This window comes from Cherax quadricarinatus, chromosome 80, assembly GCF_038502225.1.
Source record: "Cherax quadricarinatus isolate ZL_2023a chromosome 80, ASM3850222v1, whole genome shotgun sequence".
Classification (NCBI taxonomy): domain Eukaryota; kingdom Metazoa; phylum Arthropoda; class Malacostraca; order Decapoda; family Parastacidae; genus Cherax; species Cherax quadricarinatus.
In genome coordinates this window covers 4,731,590-4,752,945 of record NC_091371.1, presented here as the reverse complement: position 1 = coordinate 4,752,945, position 21,356 = coordinate 4,731,590, and the positions used below count along the sequence as shown (strand labels likewise).

General features: G+C 38.7%; 1 protein-coding gene across 1 annotated transcript in view; it reads right to left on the bottom strand.

Annotated features, from left to right (window-relative positions):
• The window catches only part of LOC128702403 (G-protein coupled receptor dmsr-1), a 382,830-nt gene extending 376,530 nt beyond the window's left edge, over positions 1-6,300 (bottom strand). Inside the window, exon 1 of the mRNA XM_070102058.1 lies at positions 5,875-6,300. The gene's annotated coding sequence lies outside the window, so the exon portion shown is untranslated. The remainder of the gene's footprint in view (positions 1-5,874) is intronic.
• Between the last annotated feature and the right edge of the window lie 15,056 nt (positions 6,301-21,356).

Below are 21,356 nucleotides of genomic sequence, written 5' to 3'. Positions count from 1 at the left end.
TATACTTAATTCCATTTGATTTTCAAGACTTGTGGAACTTCATAATAAAAAAATTAAGGAAGTTTTACGTAAGTAATAAAATTCCAATGTATAAAACCGTATTTAAAATGATAATGAGTTTGTGTGTGTGTATATATATAAATTATATATATACATAATATATATATATATATATATATATATATATATATATATATATATATATATATATATATATATATATATATATATATATGTCGTGCCGAATATGTAAAACTGGTCAATTAGCAAGAACTCATTTAAAATTAAGTCCTTTCTAAAAATTTCTCTTATACGTATATAGATATATTTTTTTCTTTAATGCTGATATAAAAATTTATAATTTTGCACCAAAAGGAACTTAGAAAACTTACCTAACCTTATTATAACAAGTGTAATTTTAGCCCAACCCAACTAAATATATTTTAGATTTGGTTACAATAATTTAATACTAAACAAACACAGTGAAATATATTTTTTTCGTTAGGTTCAGAATGATTTTGGCGAAATTATTGCATACACAAATTTTCACTTGTCCTATATGGCAAGATGAGCATTGCTATTTAAGCCAAGATCGCAAGTTCTACCTATTCGGCACGGCATATATATATATATATATATATATATATATATATATATATATATATATATATATATATATATATATATATATATATATATATATATATATATATATTTAACAAGTCAGCCGTCTCCCACCGAGGCAGGGTGACCCAAAAAGAAAGAAAATCCCCAAAAAGTAAATACTTTCATCATCATTCAACACTTTCACCTCGCTCACACATAATTACTGTTTTTGCAGAGGTGCTCAGAACACAACAGTTTAGAAGCATATACGTATAAAGATACACAACATATCCCTCCAAACTGGTAATATCCCGAACCCCTCATTTAAAGTGCAGGCATTGTACTTCCCATTTCCAGGACTCAATTCGGGCTATTTAAAAATAACCGGTTTCCCTGAATCCCTTCACTAAATATTACCCTGCTCACACTCCAACAGATCGTCAGGTCCCAAATACCATTCGTCACCATTCACTCCTATCGAACACGCTCATGCACGCCTGCTGGAAGTCCAAGCCCCTCGCCCACAAAACCTCCCTTAACCCTTCCAACCTTTTCGAGGACGACACCTACCCCGCCTTCCTTCCCCTACAGATTTATACGCTCTCCATGTCATTCTACTTTGATCCATTCTCTCTAAATGACCAAACCACTTCAACAACCCCTCTTCAGCCCTCTGACTATTACTTTTATTAACTCCACACCTTCTCCTAATTTCCACACTCCAAATTTTCTGCATAATATTTACACCACACATTGCCCTTAGACAGGACATCTCCACTGCCTCCAATCGCTTCCTCGCTGCTGCATTCAATACCCAAGCTTCACACCCATATAAGAGTGTTCGTACTACTATACTTTCATACATTCCCTTCTTTGCATCCATGGATAACGTTTTTTGTCTCCACATTTACCTCAATGCACCACTCACCTTTTTTTCCTCATAAATTCTATGATTAACCTCATCCTTCATAAATCCATCCGCCGACACGTCAACTCCCAAGTATCTGAAAACATTCACTTCTTCCATACTCCTCCTCTCCAATTTGATATCCAATTTTTCTTTATCTAAATCATTTGATACCCTCATCACCTTACTCTTTTCTATGTTCACTTTCAACTTTCTACCTTTACACACAGTCCCAAACTCGTCCACTAACCTTTGCAATTTTTCTTTAGAATCTCCCATAAGCACAGTATCACCAGCAAAAAGCAACTGTGTCAATTCCCATTTTTGTATTTGATTCCCAGCATACATAAGGGGGATTACCAACAGACCCCTGGCAGTCTTCAAGGTGGCACTGGACAAGAACCTAAAGTCGGTTCCTGACTTTAGGAAGGAGGGGTGTTAATGTTGCATTTTTGTAACTGTAGTGTAAGCGCGCCTCTGTCAAGACAGTGATGGAGTGAGTGATGGTGAAAGTTTTCCTTTTTCGGGCCACCCTACCTTGGTGGGAGACGGCCGATGTGTTAATAAAAAAAATAAATTAAAAAATAAAAAATAAATAATATTATAGCTTTCTGTCAATAACATCACTGCCAACAACGTCGTTGTGATTATACAACGACAGTGAATTGTATCCGGACTTATTTTGGCACTGTCTGACACTGTCGAGTACCATCTGGCATTGTCTGGCATCTTCTTACAGTGACGCTGTATGGCACTGCTTGGCGTTTTCTGGTGTGCTGCGTAACACTGTTTGGTACTGTCCTTACTATCTAGTAGTATTTGCCGCTGCCAAGCACTAAATGGCACTGTCTGGTACTATATAGCATTGGTAATATCTGCTACTGCGTGGCACTGCCTGGTGGTGGTGCTCATCGGCACCGTCGCTATCACTGACACTATCAAGGCAAAGTGTGTTGCGTGCCATGACATTGTATTGCAGTCTCAGGCACTGTTATTTAAAAAAGTCGAAACGCGTGCCATACACTGCTGTCATAAACTTAGACGTCTGTGAAAATTAATAACGATCTCTAGGGTAGAAAAAGAAAATATTGGAATATAACGATTAGTTAACTGAAATTATTATTATTATTATTAATATTAGTAGTAGTAGTAGTAGTAGTAGTATTGGAAAAGACAACCTGTACAGAGCCTGGGGAATGAGAAAGGGAAGGTTGTCTCAGTTTCTAAGGATTAGAAACCCTTAATTAACAGCAAAGGATATCAGTATATCAACTATATCAATGATGATTGTATGACCTTCAGTTGTCACGGTATAAAAACATTATTCAGTCTATTAGTAACAGTAATTTTCTTTCCCCACCATGTTGCTTAATAGTCAATTAAAACAGTTACAAGAAAATAGAATTTGCTGTACAGGGAAAAATTGCAGAGAAAATATAGGAAGTGATTATAAGGAATTAATCAGGTGGAGGCGGTGGATTATTCGTGAGGAAACTTGAAGAATCTCCCGACGTGGATCTTTCTTCAGCTGATGACTCATTCAGGGATAGGGCAACTGCTGATGGATGATTAATCCACTAATTTAATCATACGCTGGTTTACTTGTGTTGTATACCCGTGGTTAAATAGTAGTTGGCTTACTGATGTTCAGTGTCAGGATTAGCACCTGCTGGCTTAGGCAAATTAACATTTATGCAACGTAAATGAACCATTTATTAAAACAACGTCTCGCCGACCAGGATTTGCCAAGCCAATATATACAATGTATAGACACAGTTAGTATAAATATATAGGTGTGAAGGGTATGGTGATAGTAAAGATGTATAAAATGATTACAGAATCCATACGTATACGTGTGTCTGATTTTTGGATAACCAGATGAGCATCCTTCTATTTCATAAAGTGATTGGTGGTGTTAATATGCTGCATACACATGTTCAGACTGACGCATCTGCTGGAGGGTACTGGATGTCTTTCCAATGTATACTTTGCATATTCCCTGCAGAATATGGCATGGACTGTTTCTGGGTGCAGAATTTGGTTTTGGTGAGGTCACTGGTGGAAATGGAATTTGCAGTGGTGTTTCTGATGTTGGTTCAGCACAGAACTGTAGACATTTTTGGGCAGAATGGTGAATTTAAATGAACAAATCTCGCTGCGTGGAGAAGGTACAGAAATGGAGCTCGGAAAATGTTTGGTGTATGGATGTCATCCTCATAGTCGTCACCATAGCAAACAAACTATGTGAAGTTATATTAAACAGGCGATTCTGACTCGAAATTGATGATTAACAAGTCTACCACTTAACACTTCAACACTCGTAAGTGAGACACGCTCACCAGGAATTTCTGATTTAAAGCTAGATAAGTCTTCAGACACACGAGGAAGGCATGCAGAAAGTTATATAACTCTTTCCGAGCAATAGAAAACCTGTACACATAAATAACAAAGCCCCCCTCAAACACCACATATCTTGAAGACCAGTCAGTCCTGTCTGGTATAGGACGCGCACCCCACATGTTAACCAATGTCCTAGCCAAATACATTTCTAGTATTTTAGGTACTATCAGTAATGCCTGTACTTAAAGAATAAAAAGGCGCAATATTGCGACTGGAACAATACACAAATAACCCGCACATAGGAGAAACATACTTTTCGGTCCAACTTGGACCATTAACTTAGTCATAAGTTTCTTTCTCTTACGTGCGGGTTATTTCTGTATGCATATACTTAAAACACCGGTGGTTTGCTCAGTCGCATTAACAATCTTGCTGCCAGATACAAGAAGTGGTCTGAACATCATCTTGTTTACCAAAGTTACTACTTTGCAGTCCGTTAACTTGCTCCCCTGCAAAGTTAACTCACCCTCGCACTTCCACTTCCTCCAAATGATTTTAACAATTTCACTGAACTTTGCACCAACTTGTTTGATTTTCAGTAACAGCCTATACCATTAGCACCTTAGTGAATCTTGGAAAACTTACAAACTGAACGTTTCAATAGCATTATCCTTAACATCACATTGATGTGTTAGGTGAATGATGTTCTCCACATCACTCTTAGGCACACCGATAACCTCACGCTAAAAAAGAAGGCTCACTGCAGTTGAACCTTCAGTTCTATTCACTTTAGAAGAAGAAACCTTCGACATATTCCAGCATCTCAGTGTCCTCATACACAAGGTCAGTAATTCACTCTAGTTCAGTCTCTCCAAGAAACCTGTCAACAAACGATCTCATTCACTTTTTACTCCAATCAAAACACCAAGATCATATGAAGCATCTTTGTAGGAGTTTCTATGAAACTTCCTTAGCCACAGTTCAGAGTTCCTAGACGAATAACTTGCTTTTATACACCGATATTTTCAGGGGTCTGTTTCGTTGGCTTTTTAAGAGATTGCAAGAAATACACCCTCCAGGTCATTAAATATCCGCACATTGATAGCACTTTCGACAAATTCCTCGTTCATTCTAATTACCAAGTTGCTCAAGTGTGTATACATGCTTCCCCGAGGTAATGTCAGTCTTCAGTGCCAATAGCAACTCCATCAAGGACCTTAAAACCAAAATCTCGCACCGAGAAGTAGTCTATGCAGGTGTTTACGCCTCTCCCAGCGGGAAATATATTGGAGAAAGAAACCTGAACGAACACACTTGTGCCGCAGATGCGACAACCTGAACAAAGCCTTCATACACCATCGGAATACTACTAAATACCTTAAAGGTAAAAGCGCAAGTGCATGGAAGTAGCCCTTGTATCTGTTTCCGACACTGCTGCACAAATAAAGACAGTTTTTCTCATCTCTGGGATGAATCCTAATACACCCTACTGTTACTACTACGGCTTCTACTACAACCTCCGTCCTTATATATATTCATTGTCTTCGTATAATGTATATACTTGCTTGACAAAGCCCGTGGTGGGCGAAACGTTGCCTTAACAGTCGTCTCTCTAAGTTGCATATAGGTCCATTTACCTAACTTGTGCTGTTATTGCTACAATAATTACACAAACTACTGGCCTACTGGTGATATTGTATATAACCGTAGTTAAGCAACCATTGGCTTACCAGTGCTGCTTGTTAGGTCTAAGAAACCATTGGCTTATTGGTGCAATTCACCCGTGGATGAGCAACTGCTTACTTACCGGTGCTAAGCAACCACTAGCTTATCGGTGTTAAATACCCGAGGTTAAGTAGCCACTGGCTTACAAGTGTTACGTTTTACATCTCATTTAAAATACAAAGAATCACATTTTGTTAATGTCTAGGTATTCAAGTTCAATTTTTTCACTTATTCCGGAAGACAGAAGAGTAAACTTGACCTCGCCAGAAGAAAAATGACATTGTGTTGGTACCTACCTTAAAAACTCCTAATGACTGGTCACCCATCCAGTTGGTATCCAGTGCAAGACGTAACTGAAATGTGTTTCTGATTAAGTTTTTTTTTTATTCTCTGATTATATTTTTGGTTTATTTTTCTTTTGAGCACCTTTCAACTAGCGCATCCGATACCGCAAAACGCGCGTCCACGCGGGGGCATATACGGTGTGTACAGGCGTGTGTGCGGGCGTCTGGAATGAGGGGGAGGGGGGCGTATGTATGGGCGTGTATGGAGGATTGTTTATGGGATTGTGTGGACGTGTGTATGAAGGTGCGTGCAGGCGTGAGTAAGGGCGTGTATACAGGAATGAGTGTGGGCGTGCGGGTGTGTGATTGTGTGTGTGTGAACACTGCGGCCGACGACTCTCAGCGCCCACCTTCACCAACCCAGCGTCAACAGCAGAGTGTGATGCTTCCTCTACTCTGCTCCCTCACCGTTCCTCCCCACCCACCACCATCTCTCTCTCTCTCTCTCTCTCTCTCTCTCTCTCTCTCTCTCTCTCTCTCTCTCTCTCTCTCTCTCTCTCTCTCTCTCTCTCTCCTCTCCATCTCTCTCCATCTCTCTCTCCCTCTCTCTCTCCCTCTCTCTCTCCCTCTCTCTCTCCCTCTCTCCCTCCCTCTCTCCCTCCCTCTCTCTCTCTCTCTCTCTCTCTCTCTCTCTCTCTCTCTCTCTCTCTCTCTCTCTCTCTCTCTCTCTCTCTCTCTCTCTCTCTCTCTCTCTCTTTTTTTTTTTTTACACAGGGTTTGACAAGGTTAAGGATCCCTAGCTTTATTGACAGCTATATTACAGGTTAAGGATTCCTAACTTTATTGGCAAGCTAAGAGCTGTTACCTACATCAGCTCATTTGAAAGCATTTTTATTGTTATGAGACATACAAGTACGGGACAGGATGAAGTTGGAGCCATCTGTGGGCCAGCATTTTCATTTGATCAACTGACTTTATCTCGTTGACATCATTATGCTGTACGAATGTGTTCCATACTCGAGTCATCCTGGGTATGTATGATCTCAGATGGAGTGATGTTCTGGAGAAGGGTACAGCCAGAGTGAAGTTGCTGCTTTCTGCCCGTCTTGTGGCATAAAAGCTTGTTTCACGCTGTCCTCGAAGTGGATCCAAGTGTGGTATTTTGACAATATTGGCCTTGTACATAACAGTAAGGCCACCCACATCCCTCCTATGTTGAAGGCTCTGCTGAAATGACAGATCTATCCAGGATGGGTCCAGGCGAGAGATGAGACGTCTTGCTCTGTTCTCTACTCTGTCAAGCAGTCGCAGATGAGAGGGGGGGGGGCAGGCAAACCAAGAAAGTGGAGCATACTCAAGGTGTGAGCGTACTTGTGCCTCGTACAGGATCTTGCAACCCCTACTGTCAAGCAGATGCGAGATACGGCGAAGTGCTGTAAGCTTCCTGGCTGCCTTGTTTGCAAGATTTACAACATGGTTCTTCATGGTTAGTTTGGAGTCAAACTAACTCCCTCTCTCCCTCTCTCTCTTTCTCTCTCTTTCTCTCGCTTATATAAGACAATAAAACTTACCTTGACTACAGTTATTAATTGGCAGATGTTATACGATTTTCACTATTTAAATTTTCAAGAACCTCTCCCCCCCTTACTCCCCCCCCCCCCACACACACATTGCTTTTTAGCTCTTAGATAATTGAGCACTTTATTGATGTTAATTGCTACCAGCAGGTGTCGAGCCAAATCCTGGGTTAATCCCACGACGATGGGTAAACATCTACTACCTATGATACTTCTTCACCTCACTCTCGTGAGGGAGGATGGTGAGAAGGCACTTTCTGTCTCTCTCTCACTTTAACTCTCCTGGTTTTTTTAAACCCTTGGTTATTTTTAATCTCGGAGCACAGCTAAGCCATCAGCTCATTTGCAGTGACAATACTTGTGTACCTGGTGCATCGCAACCCCCCTCCCTCCCCCCCCCCCAGCTTTAATTGTTTTGACTAGTAGAAGGTACGCTTGACTTTATAAAATATTTGTATCACAAATTTTATCATAATTTTTTTTTTTTTCAGAAAAAAATTATAGGCATTATTATCCCAAGGCTAAAATACGTCCGCGTCGAAAAGCCACCCGTCAACATCACCTGTACTGCCAGCTCATTTATTCTGTCTTACGCAAGACTCTTAATACATAAGCAAAGTATTACTTGGACTACCTCAAGGTATGATAGGAAAAGGAGACTTATAAGGAATTGTCTCCTGAGAGAGAATAGATATCTCACACATTCTTTATTTTAATGAGTAATTCTATCAGAAGCGCGACGAGGCTGTGCTCAAGGGTTCATAACAAACATATCTGCCTTACCCTTGCTGCTTCTCAGTATCCCAGTTACCTGGCATGAGAAGGACTTTAATGATGTTACTATCTTTCAAGAAAGCCTCGTCACTGGTAAATAACGATTCCTCGCAAATCATCTTTCCCCAGTTCAAATAGAAATTAGTTCAGAGGAAGTCATGTTCCGTCCTCTACTTCCCTTTCCTTACCCTCCCCCCCCCCCAAAAAAAAAAAATCCTTCCGCCCTTATTTACTAGATGTCCCGCCTCTCTTAACAACACTTACGTGTAAGGACCGATACACAATGAAAACAGGTATATATTTCACACAATACTGCTCAACATACATTTAATCATAATTTCTTCTAGTCACTGTCCTTAGTAATATATGCACACACACAGTTTTTAAACAAGTACTGAAACTCGTGTCATCTATAGCGTTGTTTTTAAACTTCTGAGAAAATGGATTATAATCCCTTCTCCTTATCCTAACAGTTCCTTCCTAATATTGTTTCACTGAAAATAATGTGAAAGTTCAACTTTTATTTATAGGGATAATAGTGTTATTGTGCATCCAAGTTATCCCAGACAATGAAGAAAAGACTCTTTGAAAAACAAACTTTTGTTTTTCAAAGAGTTTAATAAAGCTCATTGTATAAACCTTGGTAATTGTTACCGACAAATTGGTTTAAAAAGACACGTAAGCAGACACTACATATTTATTAAAAAACGTGTCGGTCCTGTGACCTCGTTCACTTTTGACACACATTAAAATAACGGTATAATATAGGCGGAGAGTGAGATGTGACAAACAATGATTATGTGTCACTCACACCTCACTCTCCGCCTGTATATACTATCATTTTAACCTCTGTATGTTAGAAGTGATCAAGGTCTCGGGACAGAAACGTTTTCTAATATGTTCTAGTATTTGCTAAAGTGTCTTTTTAAACCAGTAAAGCTCATCCTTATAAAACTCCATCTTCACAAGAGAACTGAGACTCCCTAACAACTGCTCAGCTTAATAAGCTGAGTTATTGGCAGATTAACAGTCCAGCAAGTACTAACTCAGCTTTTACAACAGAATATGCAACAAGTTGTTCTTCACACTGTTTCCATAGCTGCTCTCCAGTCACTCCAAGCTACAAACTAAGCCTCAAGGCAACGTAAAACTTTACTATTATCTTGAGCATCTTACAAGTTTTAGATGTACAGAGAAGTAAAACCACACACCTGGATACCAAGCCATTTTGGTATCCAGGGGAACAAAGCTGCAGATGTAGCTGAAAAATTTGCCACTAAGGGTTAATATGTACTTGTCTCCATGTCAGTTAGCTTAGGAAAGACTAAACACGTGAGACCCTCAAACCACACCTCAAGATCAAAGATATGGTAAACAAAAAAAAAAACGGCTTCAGAGTGTCAACCTCAAGCTGCCAACATGAACCTTACCATACATCATCGGCTTCGTCTTGGCTACTCTAACAAAAAGAAAATAATTGAGAACGCAGCAGAACGACGGTGCCACCACACTGCTACATAGACATTAATACAGTACCTACTAGACTCTCAGTTTACACTCCCTCTTAGAAATCGCGTGCTACTCTCACTGTCATTACACCAGGGGTAGGGACGTGCCAAAGCTGCTGGTGGCCTCCCTACCCATACCATTACCTCTACTCACATAAAAAATATAGGGGGAAGGAGTTAATGAATAGTTATTGAGTAGAGATGCACATCTTATCTCAGTAGTGGCTCACCAATGGTGAAGAGAGCCAGGTACACTCCCATGACACAATTTGTGACCTTCAAGGATACAGCTCTACTCTGCAATGCAGTTTTAACCATATGATGACTCTCAGTGAGAGAGTCATCATATGGTTAAGACCCTCGCTACGTCATTTTTCCCTGATATTTTAATATAAAAAATTATCAGGTCAGAGACTAAAGATTGGTTTTAAATCGCGGAACGAGTTGGGCTTGAACCTTTGGCAAGTGATTCCTAAAACTCACAGGCCAGTGCGTTAACCACTCGGCCACTTGATTCACTTGTCATGGGTTCAAGCTCTGCCCGTTCCAAGATTTGTTTGCAATCGTGTTATTACGATTACGTGAGTCTTGATTGGTTTGGAATGTTGTCAGGATCTATGGCGATGTGATACCTTTCCGTCAGTCAATACTGTGAACTATTCTCTAGCACAATCCTACGTCAACATACAGTGTTACCGGAGTTTATAACATCTGTCATGCTCCACAATACATGTATATTAACTAAAAAATATATATATTTGTTTTTTGTGTTTAAGTGAAGCTGATTTGTATTTACCTCAAATTTACTACAACAACATTAAAGTTTTGATGGCATTATATTGTGTGGTGAAGTCAGGATTATCACATTATAATCATGTTCTTATTGTTATATAAATTAGCATTCTCATCAAAAGACCATTATCAAACCTTTTAATGTCCATGATCGTTACTCAGCTTTGCCTCTGAAACAACTCGACTTCCCTCAATTTCCCTTTAGCTCTGAAACCCTGACTGTTAATTGAATCTACATTAACGACTCCTTGATCACGAGATGCTTCGTAAATACTGAGAATTTAATCATTCTGCTGTTCGTTTACACGTTAGATAAAAATCACCTGACACGGTCTTTGTAATCAGATGAGCCGTTCAGTGGTGCCGCCACCGCGGAGGAGGTAAGACGAAACAGTAATAAGGATCACTTTTCATGGTTTATACACAGGAAAATTGCACTTGACCTGTGGACCTGACCTAAGTACTTAAGTGAAAAAAAATATATTTTAATTGTGGTCGAATTGCATAAGGGTATTTGTTTTTTTCGTAGCTATTCAGTGCAACAGCGGCGCTTGTTTATGAATGTTGCTACTAATAAAAAACGTGAACTCTTCCGGGATCACACAGCCTGACTGGTCAGAGACCTTCCCCAGGTTAAACAAAACAAACAGTTGACTTTATTTCTTAAAGTGGAGTGCTGTATACAATTAATTAACTTTAGGGTAAGTGACATGTATAAAGTGCTCTTTAGAAACCATTGTTAAGTAGATTATTTTGGGCAGCCTTAGTTAATTATAGTTATTAGGCAATGAAACAATTATAGTAGTTTACCAGAATGCTATAGTTTGCGTTATTTGACATTTTAAATACCGCAACAATTTGGTATATAAATTGTGATATTTTAAGATCTTGTGTAACAATTTGGTACAAGATTTGTACCGGGGAATGCTGGGATAGATTTATTTGGTTACTACATATGTTGCAAAAAACTGGTGATAATCTGAACATAAATATGAATGCTAATATAATGTGGGTCAACAGGGTTGCTGTTGATACATCAAACTTAAACATAATTTGTCTCAGCAAGGTTAAAGTCACATTTAGGAGGCTCTTTTTTAATATATTTTTTGAAGCAGGTGGCTGAAGGGGAACTTTTTGCCTCTCCTGGCAGGAAGTTCCAAATTTTAAGGCCATTATTTGCATGGAGTTGCTGTGTGGGTTGAGTTGAACACGCGATATATCAAGAGATACTTCTTGAATTGTTTTATGTGTTGTGCTTTAGCTCTCCAGAAGAGTCAGAGCGCTGGGTTGAAGTTCCTTCTGAGTGTCCTGAATATATAAAATACACAGTAGTTAGTGTGGGTGTGTTGTATATTCAATAAGTTGAGACTTGAATAGTGGAGGTGTGTGTTGTCTGGAACCTGATTGGGTGATTATTCTACCCGCTGATTGTTGTTGGGTAACAATCGGTAATTTGCTGTAATAGATCGCCAACCACAAATACCATAAGTGAGGCAAGGATAGGATAGAGAGTAGTACAGAGTGCGTTGTCTGGAGAACACAGTAGTGTATTCTTGATACACTGCCCACATTTTTGGATATTTTCTTATATACACGTGTTAGGTGTAATCCTGTGAATTTGAAATAGTGTAGATTTCTATATGTAAATTATTTTTATGTTCAAATGAGTATTTTTAGCTTCATTCCCAAAGAAGATATAGTAAGGTCTTGTCAGTATGGAAAGGAAGCTAGTTGGTTGTTCTTCATTCATTGTGTTATTGAGGACAGGATCTGGATTAGTTATTGCAGATGTGTCATCTGCAGACAGGACTAGTTCCTGTGAGGCATTTGGTAGGTCATCGAAGATGAGGAATAACAGTGGGCCAAGGGCTCTGCCCTGAGGCACCCCTGTGTTGATAGTTTGTGTCAATAAGTAGTGCCATTGTCACATTGACGTCTGTCAGTGAGGTGAGACTTTATATAAATGAGAGAATGTCCTCTTGATACTATAATTCTGTAATGTGTGGAATGCTTTTCTTGGACTAATAAAGAGGCCCATTGGATATTCATTACTTTCTAGAGCTGAACAATGTCTAGCATTTATTAATGATAGTATCATTGTTATTTTATCCTGTCCTGAAGCCAGGCATGGGTTAAGAATATTCTGTTTAGTAATAATGCATATGTATTCGAGGCTTCACTGTACCTGCACTGAATAACCCAATAGGGACCAGAACTACATCAAATGAAATACAAACGATTCCAAATTCTATGTCGTGTTGTTTCCCTTTCAAGAAATATAGACTCGTTTAGACAGTTAAGGAAAGCTGGGGCATCAAAGACATTACATCAGAAGCGATAATCACAGCATTCTGTCTCCACACTCTCAGCGATTTACTAACCACCGCCGGGAGAACTTCAGCAAGGCTCTGTGAGGTAAGACCAACGTATTTGTCTCATGCTCACACAATAATAAAATAAGAGCTATGGAAACTTTGCTTCATTGACAGGTTGTAAAGCATTCTTTATCTACATGGTTGATTTATTAACGCGCTGTTTTTGGTGAGAATTTATTTTATTTAATATTTAGAAAACTAGACAAAATTAGGTGTATTAGTATCTCGAGACAATTTTGACAAATTTAGTATGCATGTGTTTTGAATGTATGACAAAATGTGTATAACACATCATCAACCTTTAATTTAAAAAAATTTAATTCCAACAAAAATGAAGTGATACACCATGGAAGATGATTCTTGCCTCTATGACTGATAACCAAAGAATCTGTGTTGCCTGTGGTAAAGAGAGAAATGCAGTTTGTATAAGGAATCATTTGCTGAGAACGTTTCGCCCACACAGTGGACTTTATCAAACTATAAAGCCCATTGTGTGGGCGAAGAGTCGTCAATAAATTATTCTATATATCTACATTTATAGATAAGTTGAATCATTTAAGCACTTCCATATTGAAACCCTGGCCGCTCTAGTGAGCATCTTAGGGGTTGGTAGTATACCTTAGATAATCTAACTGCCTGGGTAGTTGTTGACTGGTGTGGGTGGCAACTTCCTAAAGGATAGTAGTATACTTTAAATAGGGCTGGACTTCATGAGGAAATATCAAACCTATAGGGATGAAACAGCGCCTAGGGAATGGGAGGTAATCAGACTTAATCCGGAGAAAGTGGATAGTAGTACTAATTCCTTGGATCAAAAATCCTTCATTAACATCTGCTGACCTCCCTTGAAGAGTGAAATGCACACTTTTTCTCATGCAGTGGTTGAATTTAATAACAATCTTTTATACATTCACTACAAAAATAAATTCCATTTTCATAAGATTTTAGTTAGATTAAAAAAATATTTAATGCTCATAGGTCATGAAGGCTGCAGTTCACCTGTGTGCTGTCATCAAGAATTATTTACTCTTAATCTCTTAGTACATATACATTAATAGATATACACATCGCGGTGTAACACTGAGCTAGATTCAATTCTCGGTGAATATACACTCAGAAACACACCGGGGTTATGGGTAGGGTGGAAGTGTATCATTTGGCGAGAGAAAAATGAGTGGACTTTACGATGTATTGCATGACGAGAGAGATGGGCAGGGTGAACGGTTTACTGGGTGGTGAGAGTGAGGGGTATGGGTGGGGTGGGCAGTGTACTGGGTGTATGGTGAGGTGGACGGTATACTGGGTAATGAGAGATGGGGGGACCAAGGTTATCTTATCAGCTCCTGATACACCGCTAATATTTAACCCCATTCATGGTTAGCACTTTTCAAATTATATCTCAGTTATAGGAAATACATATATACAGGAGATAGTAAAATACAGGGAAATGTTACAACTTGCATGGGGATCACAACTATTGCACTAATGTTGGATATTAGACATACGATTCGATGTGGTTCACCGGTACTGTCTCGACCCGGGTCTTGTCCAGTTGGTGACCCGATAGAGACAATTTACTTAGAATTATTTTCTTGTTCTATTGTTGATTACTATCTGGGGATGTCTGAGATCCACACAAATAATGAGTGTTGTCTCAATTTCCGTTTAGAACTCTTTTGCGCAAGTCTGAACCAGCACGCTCTCTATCCCTCTAGTCACATGTCGAGAGCCTAGATCAGTCTCCTTGTCTCTCCCCTCAGACTGTAAGAGGCCAAGTTCCGCCGCCGGTCCCTGCTATGAGACTCTGAACCCCAGATTCCCATTCAAAGTCATAACTTAGAGTTTGCTTTAGAACTACACTCTCTAACTCTTAAATTCTCCAGGGCGTTGCTGCTACAGAATGTAAAGCTCTCATTAACTAACCCATGTTTTCCATGCTTTACATGCTTTTTAACTTGAATACAAAGATGACAAATATTGTGGACAGAAGCAGTGGAGAGGGAAAAATGACGTGACCAGTCCGTCAGCCTTGAAAGTAGAGGTGGTCAGTCCCTCAGCCTTGAGAAGTGTATGGCTATATAGTCTCGGTCAAAGTGAGCCCCGCCTCCTATGACGCCATCTTCAAATTCATTACCACACCTGCATTAGTATATAAGAATTCGAATCATTATATGCCTAAGAATTTATAATAACGCTAGCTTTTATTTTTTATATAAAAAAGATGTATCACACAAGCATTGCACAAAGTGGACGGTCAACAGGTTAGGAGAGATGGGTTATGGGTAGGGTAGATGAGGATAGTGAGCACGAATAATGGGTTATGGGTGTGTTTCACGAGCCCCACTACCTTTGTTGCAGGCTTGCAGTGCTAGATGATACTATAATCCACAGCACGTAATAGTCACACTACGAATCAACGAGAATTAATTATACACTCATTCCTTCACCAAACCCCATGCTCGCTATGTAAAATATGTAAAATAATAATCATCACAATCCATTTCATTAGTGAACAACGAATACGCTCAATAGTAATGATAAAATAATCGAAGAACGAACAGTGAATACATCAAGGTTGATGGTAATATAACTTGCACCGCTGATACCTGAGGCTCTGGTTAGAACAATTACACAAAGTAATTGCACCACTCTCTCTACCCTACCCTGAAAGGTCGGAATGCCACAGTACACCTATAGTCGCCAAACCATTTAGCCTTGCTAAATGGTTTGGCATCTGGCCACCTTGCTTACAGCTGGAAAAGATAGCTTACAGGGTTGTGGATTTGTATTGTGCTTGTCGAATAAGTAGTAAATACACTATCAAAAGTTGTCAAATGAGCTGCAATACGATGTGTACCAGCTGATGCACTCGGCGCATGCAACTGTCGGGTAGACGGCATTAGATTTATGCGGGGTTTAGTGACTGGGGGAGCTGGGTTATGTACTCCCCTGTTTGCGGTAGCCTCCTCTCCTTGGATGTGGACATGGTGCTGTGCTGAGAGAGGGAGTAATGGTGCAGGTTGGAATGAGTGAGGTGGGGTGGATGAAGTAACATGCTAAACGTATAGGGGTAAAGAAAGAAAAATGAATAGGGGAGAAAGAAGCAGTGAAAATTTTCGTAGGGTTCTTTCTGTTTCTTTCACTGGATACAAACCACAGCAATCAGCTAACATCCTGGTACCTGCTGAGTGCTAGGTGAACAAGTGTAAGGAAGCATGCCTGCCATTCTCTCTCTACCAGAGATCGACCCCGAGTCTATCAGTTATAAGCCAGAGGCGATACTACTGGAGCTACCTGCTACCATATTGAGCTACAAGCCAGGAAAGGAAGTTATAGTAGTTGGTGTGGTGTGTTTGGGTGAGATTCATCTTGTAGTGTCGAGATCCCGACTCTGACTACAAAGGACGGCAGCTATTATTTATTTGTGCTCTAAGCCCAAGACACACAGTGCAGAACAATCTTTTATCGGGACGTCGTTCAATTCTGTATGAAGAATTGGCAAGTCATTGGGGAATGTTTAATCTTCTCTATCTATGTATATCATCATATGCCATGGTGTTCTGTGCTTTTCAAACTTTTTCGATTTTACTTTATCGCAGACAATGACCTAGCGGCTTCAGTGACAGAATCTAAAATCTTTAAACATTTTCTAGGCTCGTCGCCTCTCACTATTCGATGTTTGCACTTGCCTTGTGTGCGTTCCTGCAGCGCTGGTACCATATGTTAAGTAAAAGGACATAGGTGCAATGAATGTGACATTTTGTGTCCTTGTGCTTAACATGTCGGTAATTCTACCAACATTAATATAACTGCTACCATATGTCTACCTCACATTGAGATTATTAACCTGTCTACCCACACTACTGGGGCCCTTCAACCTGTATACCCACATTACCTTAGTGTGCACATAAATTGGGACGAGTAAATTTTATTATTATTTCATGCCTTAGTCTGCGGCTTGATGTAGTTTGGGTTCTTTTCTATTCAGAAGAGTTTGCGACTTCTGGCACCTATCCATCTGTAGTATTGCCCTGCGACTCTCCTCAGTGCTACAATAGTTGTTTTGTAAGGCTATTCCTGCAAGCGTGCTCAATAAGTGAAAGTGGTTTTGCTAAATTCTCCCCTTCAGTTCATGATTACTGTTGAAATTTAGGATGGATGTTACACCTAGAAAGCATACAAATATTGTGACTCTTAGAAAACATGCGGATTTGAGTATCAGACAGATCGCCTGAGCCTATCAAAATCAACTGTTGGTCGGATTCTGAAAAGAGCTCACAATACTAGTGATTGTGGAGCGCTGCATCGAGGAAATTGTGGAAGAAAACACAATACAACACCTTACGATGTCAATGTTATCATAAAAAAATCAGTAAAGATCTACAGAAAGATTTGGCTTCAGCTGGCGTTAATGTTGATTCTTGAACTGTTCGACGAAGGCGCATTGAAATTGGCAGAACTGCCAGAAAGCCAGTAAAGAAACAATTATGAAGAAAACCCGGCTGTGGTGGGCACTCGATCGTCAGGGATGGATGACAGAGGAATGGAGAAAAGTTATATTTTCAGATAAGGCGCATTTTCAAGTACATGAATAGTGAGACTGAGCAAAAACGCACCTCTTCGGAATGGACTCATTCAGCAGGCACTTGAACACCCAACTAGAATGTTTGGGGATAAATTTACTGCTAAAGGCCCTGGACGACTTCTTGCCGAATAAGGCAACCGAAAATTTGTGTATGCAATAATTTCGCCAAAATCATTCTGAACCTATCGAAAAAACTATATTTCATTGTGTTTGTTTATTATTAAATTATTGTAAACTTATCTAAAATATATTTAGCTGGATTAGGCTAAATTAAATTGCGCTTGTTATAATAAGGTTAGGTAAGTTTTCTAAGGTTTTTTGGTACAAAATTATTAATTTTTACGTTAACATAAATTAAAAAAATATATCTTTAAACGTATAAGAGAAAATTTTAGAAAGGATTTAATTTTAAATGAGTTTTTGCTAATTGACCAGTTTTACCTATTCGGCACAACATACATACATTATATATATATATATATATATATATATATATATATATATATATATATATATATATATATATATATATATATATATATGTGTGTGTGTGTGTGTGTGTCGTGCCGAATGGGCAGAACTTGCGATCTTGGCTTAAATAGCAACGCTCATCTTGCCATATAGGACAAGTGAAAATTTGTTTATGCAATAATTCCGCCAAAATCATTCTGAACCTAACGAAAAAAAATATATTTCACTGTGTTTGTTTAGTATTAAATTATTGTAAACAAATGTTAAATATATTTAGTTGGGTTAGGCTAAAATAAATTGCTCTTGTTATAATAAGGTTAGGTAAGTTTTCTAAGTTCCTTTTCGTGCAAAATTATTAATTTTTACATCAACATTAATGAAAAAAATATATCTTTAAACGTACAAGAGAAAATTTTAGAAAGGACTTAATTTTAAATGAGTTCTTGCTAATTGACCAGTTTTACATATTCGGCACGACATATATATATATCTATATATATATATATATATATATATATATATATATATATATATATATATATATATATATATATATATATATATATATATATATATATATATATATATAATGTCGTGCCGAATATGCAGAACTTGCGATCTTGGCTTAAATAGCAACGCTCATCTTGCCATATAGGACAAGTGAAAATTTATATATGCAATAATTTCGCCGAAATCATTCTGAACCTAACGAAAAAAATATATTTGATTGCGTTTGTTTATTACTAAATTATTGTAAACGTATTTAAAATATATTTAGTTGGGTTAGGCTAAAATAAATTGTTCTTGCTATAATAAGGTTAGGTAAGTTTTTTAAGATTCTTTTGGTGCAAAATTAAATTTTTTTTCATTAACATAAATGAAAAAAAATATATCTTTAAGCATATAAGAGAAAATTTCAGAAAGGACTTAATTTTAAATGAGTTCTTGCTAATTGACCAGTTTTACATATTCGGCACGACATATATATATATATATATATATATATATATATATATATATATATATATATATATATATATATATATATATATATATATATATATATATATACATATTATACCTCTGGTGTTATTATTATTATTTATTATTTTTAACAACATCCTCCGTCTCTTACACTAGGATGCAGGCAGCGTTGCTCTGTTAATACTCGACCTCAGCAGGGATCGAGACCATTTTTCTTGGGAGAGCAACAGCGCTGAGTACCACAGGAGCTTTAGCGCCATTTCCACGTTTCTATAATGTCTACTTGAAATCCATAAAAAAAAAATACGCCCACTGTCCACCCACCACCGAGTCTGTCACAATACAAGTGAATACCCCGTGATATGGCGCTTTGCTGGCTGTGAAGAACAGCATGAAGATAATAAAGACGAAGAAGACTAAGGAAAGGGAGGAATAGGAGAGGGTCGAGTAAGAAGAGGAAGAAGACAGGGTAATGGAAGAATGCCAAGTGCCATAACGTCCTTGTACCCATCCATGCATATTATAGTTCCATGGTTTATATCCAAGGATGGAGATGAATATTAGTGGTAAGACTATCGACAGTATGTTTGATAAGTGGACACGTGTACATTATTAGTAGCACGCATGTATGTTTACCTAACTTATCACCCATCCAGTCAGCTGCCAGCCCCCAAGGTGTTATTTACAAATAACCCAACCCTCAGGGTGTCAGTCACAAATAACTCAACCCCAAGGTGTTAGTCACAAATAACCCAACCCCTATGGTGTTAGTCACACATAACTTAACCCCAAGATGTTAGTCACAAATAACCCAACCCCCAAGGTGTTAGTCACAAATAACCCAACCCCAAGGTGTTAGTCACAGATAAGCCAACCCCAATAGCTTGTACAAGCTATCGCTTTGTGGAGTGGGGCTATGTCTGTTGTTTTTAGTAACTGTGGGACGACCCCAGTGTCCATGCTCCCTCTCCATAGGATGTTAAAAGCATGTGATAGGGGCTTCTTGCAGTTCTTGATGAACACGGAGTTCCATGAGTCTGGCCCTGGGGCAGAGTGCATGGGCATGTCATTTATCGCCTGTTCGAAGTCATTTGGTGTCAGGATAACATCAGATAGGCTTGTGTTTACCAAATTCTGTGGATCTCTCATAAAAAGTTCATTTAGATCTTCGACTCTCAGTCTGGTTAGCGGCTTGCTAAAAACTGAGTCATATTGGGACTTGAGTAGCTCACTCATTTCCTTGCTGTCATCTATGTAAGACCCATCTTGTTTAAGTAGGGGCTCAATACTGGATGTTGTTCTCGACTTTGATTTGGCATAAGAAAAGAAATACTTTGGGTTTCTTTCGATTTCATTTATGACTTTTAGTTCTTCCCGCGATTCCTGACTCCTATAAGATTCCTTTAGCTTAAGTTCGATTTTTTGCTATTTCTCTGACCAGTGTCTCCCTACGCATTGCAGATATATTGGCCTCTTTTAGCCGTTCTGTTATTCTTTTCCGTCGCCTATAAAGGGAGCGCCTGTCTCTTTCTATTTTACACCTACTCCTTTTTCTTAAAGGAATATGCCTTGAGCATACATCGAGTGCCACAGAGTTAATCTCTTCTAGGCATAAGTTGGGGTCTATGGTGCTTAGTCTGTCTTCCCAGACAAGAGTGTCAGTGGCATATCACGCACTCCAGACTATTGTAAAAGAATTTGATTTGCATCAGATGCCTGAATAAAAGCTTATGCCTCTGTTTAATTGAAGGCAAAAAATCACCTCCACTAAAATCAAGAAGAGGAAAAAACGTGATTTTTTTAATAACTGTTCAGTATTTCAAATATCTTACTGTATAAGATTAGTAAATGTGTTAGGTAGGAAACACCCTTAAGTTGTGTTCATATAGGAAAGACTTTTGTTAAGCTATGTTCATTTAGGAAAGCCCTTGTTAAGCTGTGTTCATACTCATTGACCTCGAAATACATTTGTTCAAAACTCAGTGATAGCACAGTCGGTTCGAAATCGAAAGATCCGGGTTTGATGCTAGGGTGGAGTGAGACTTGGCCAAGCTTTCTTACACCTTTCAAGCCTCTAATGGAGCTGTCTATAAACAGCCACCAATCTCCAGGTTGACATTCAAGTCCCATTCGAAAAAGACCAGGGATGTTATTGCAGCATTAAAGTTCTTCATTTTTGCTACAGTAAGAAAGGAGTTCAAGCTCTTTTGTCCGATAAGTTGTTAATTTAATTTCTTTTGTAGACAATTCTGTTCTTTTAATCTGGATGCTGAAAGTACAGACGCTTGCTTTCACAGCCTGAGGTCACGTATCAGATCACTGACTTGTTCTTGGGAGAACTGCTGGGGTATTGAAATACTTCATATTCACGTCCACTGCTATCAGTAACCACTAAATACCCTAAATACCTTCAAATATCTTTGACAAC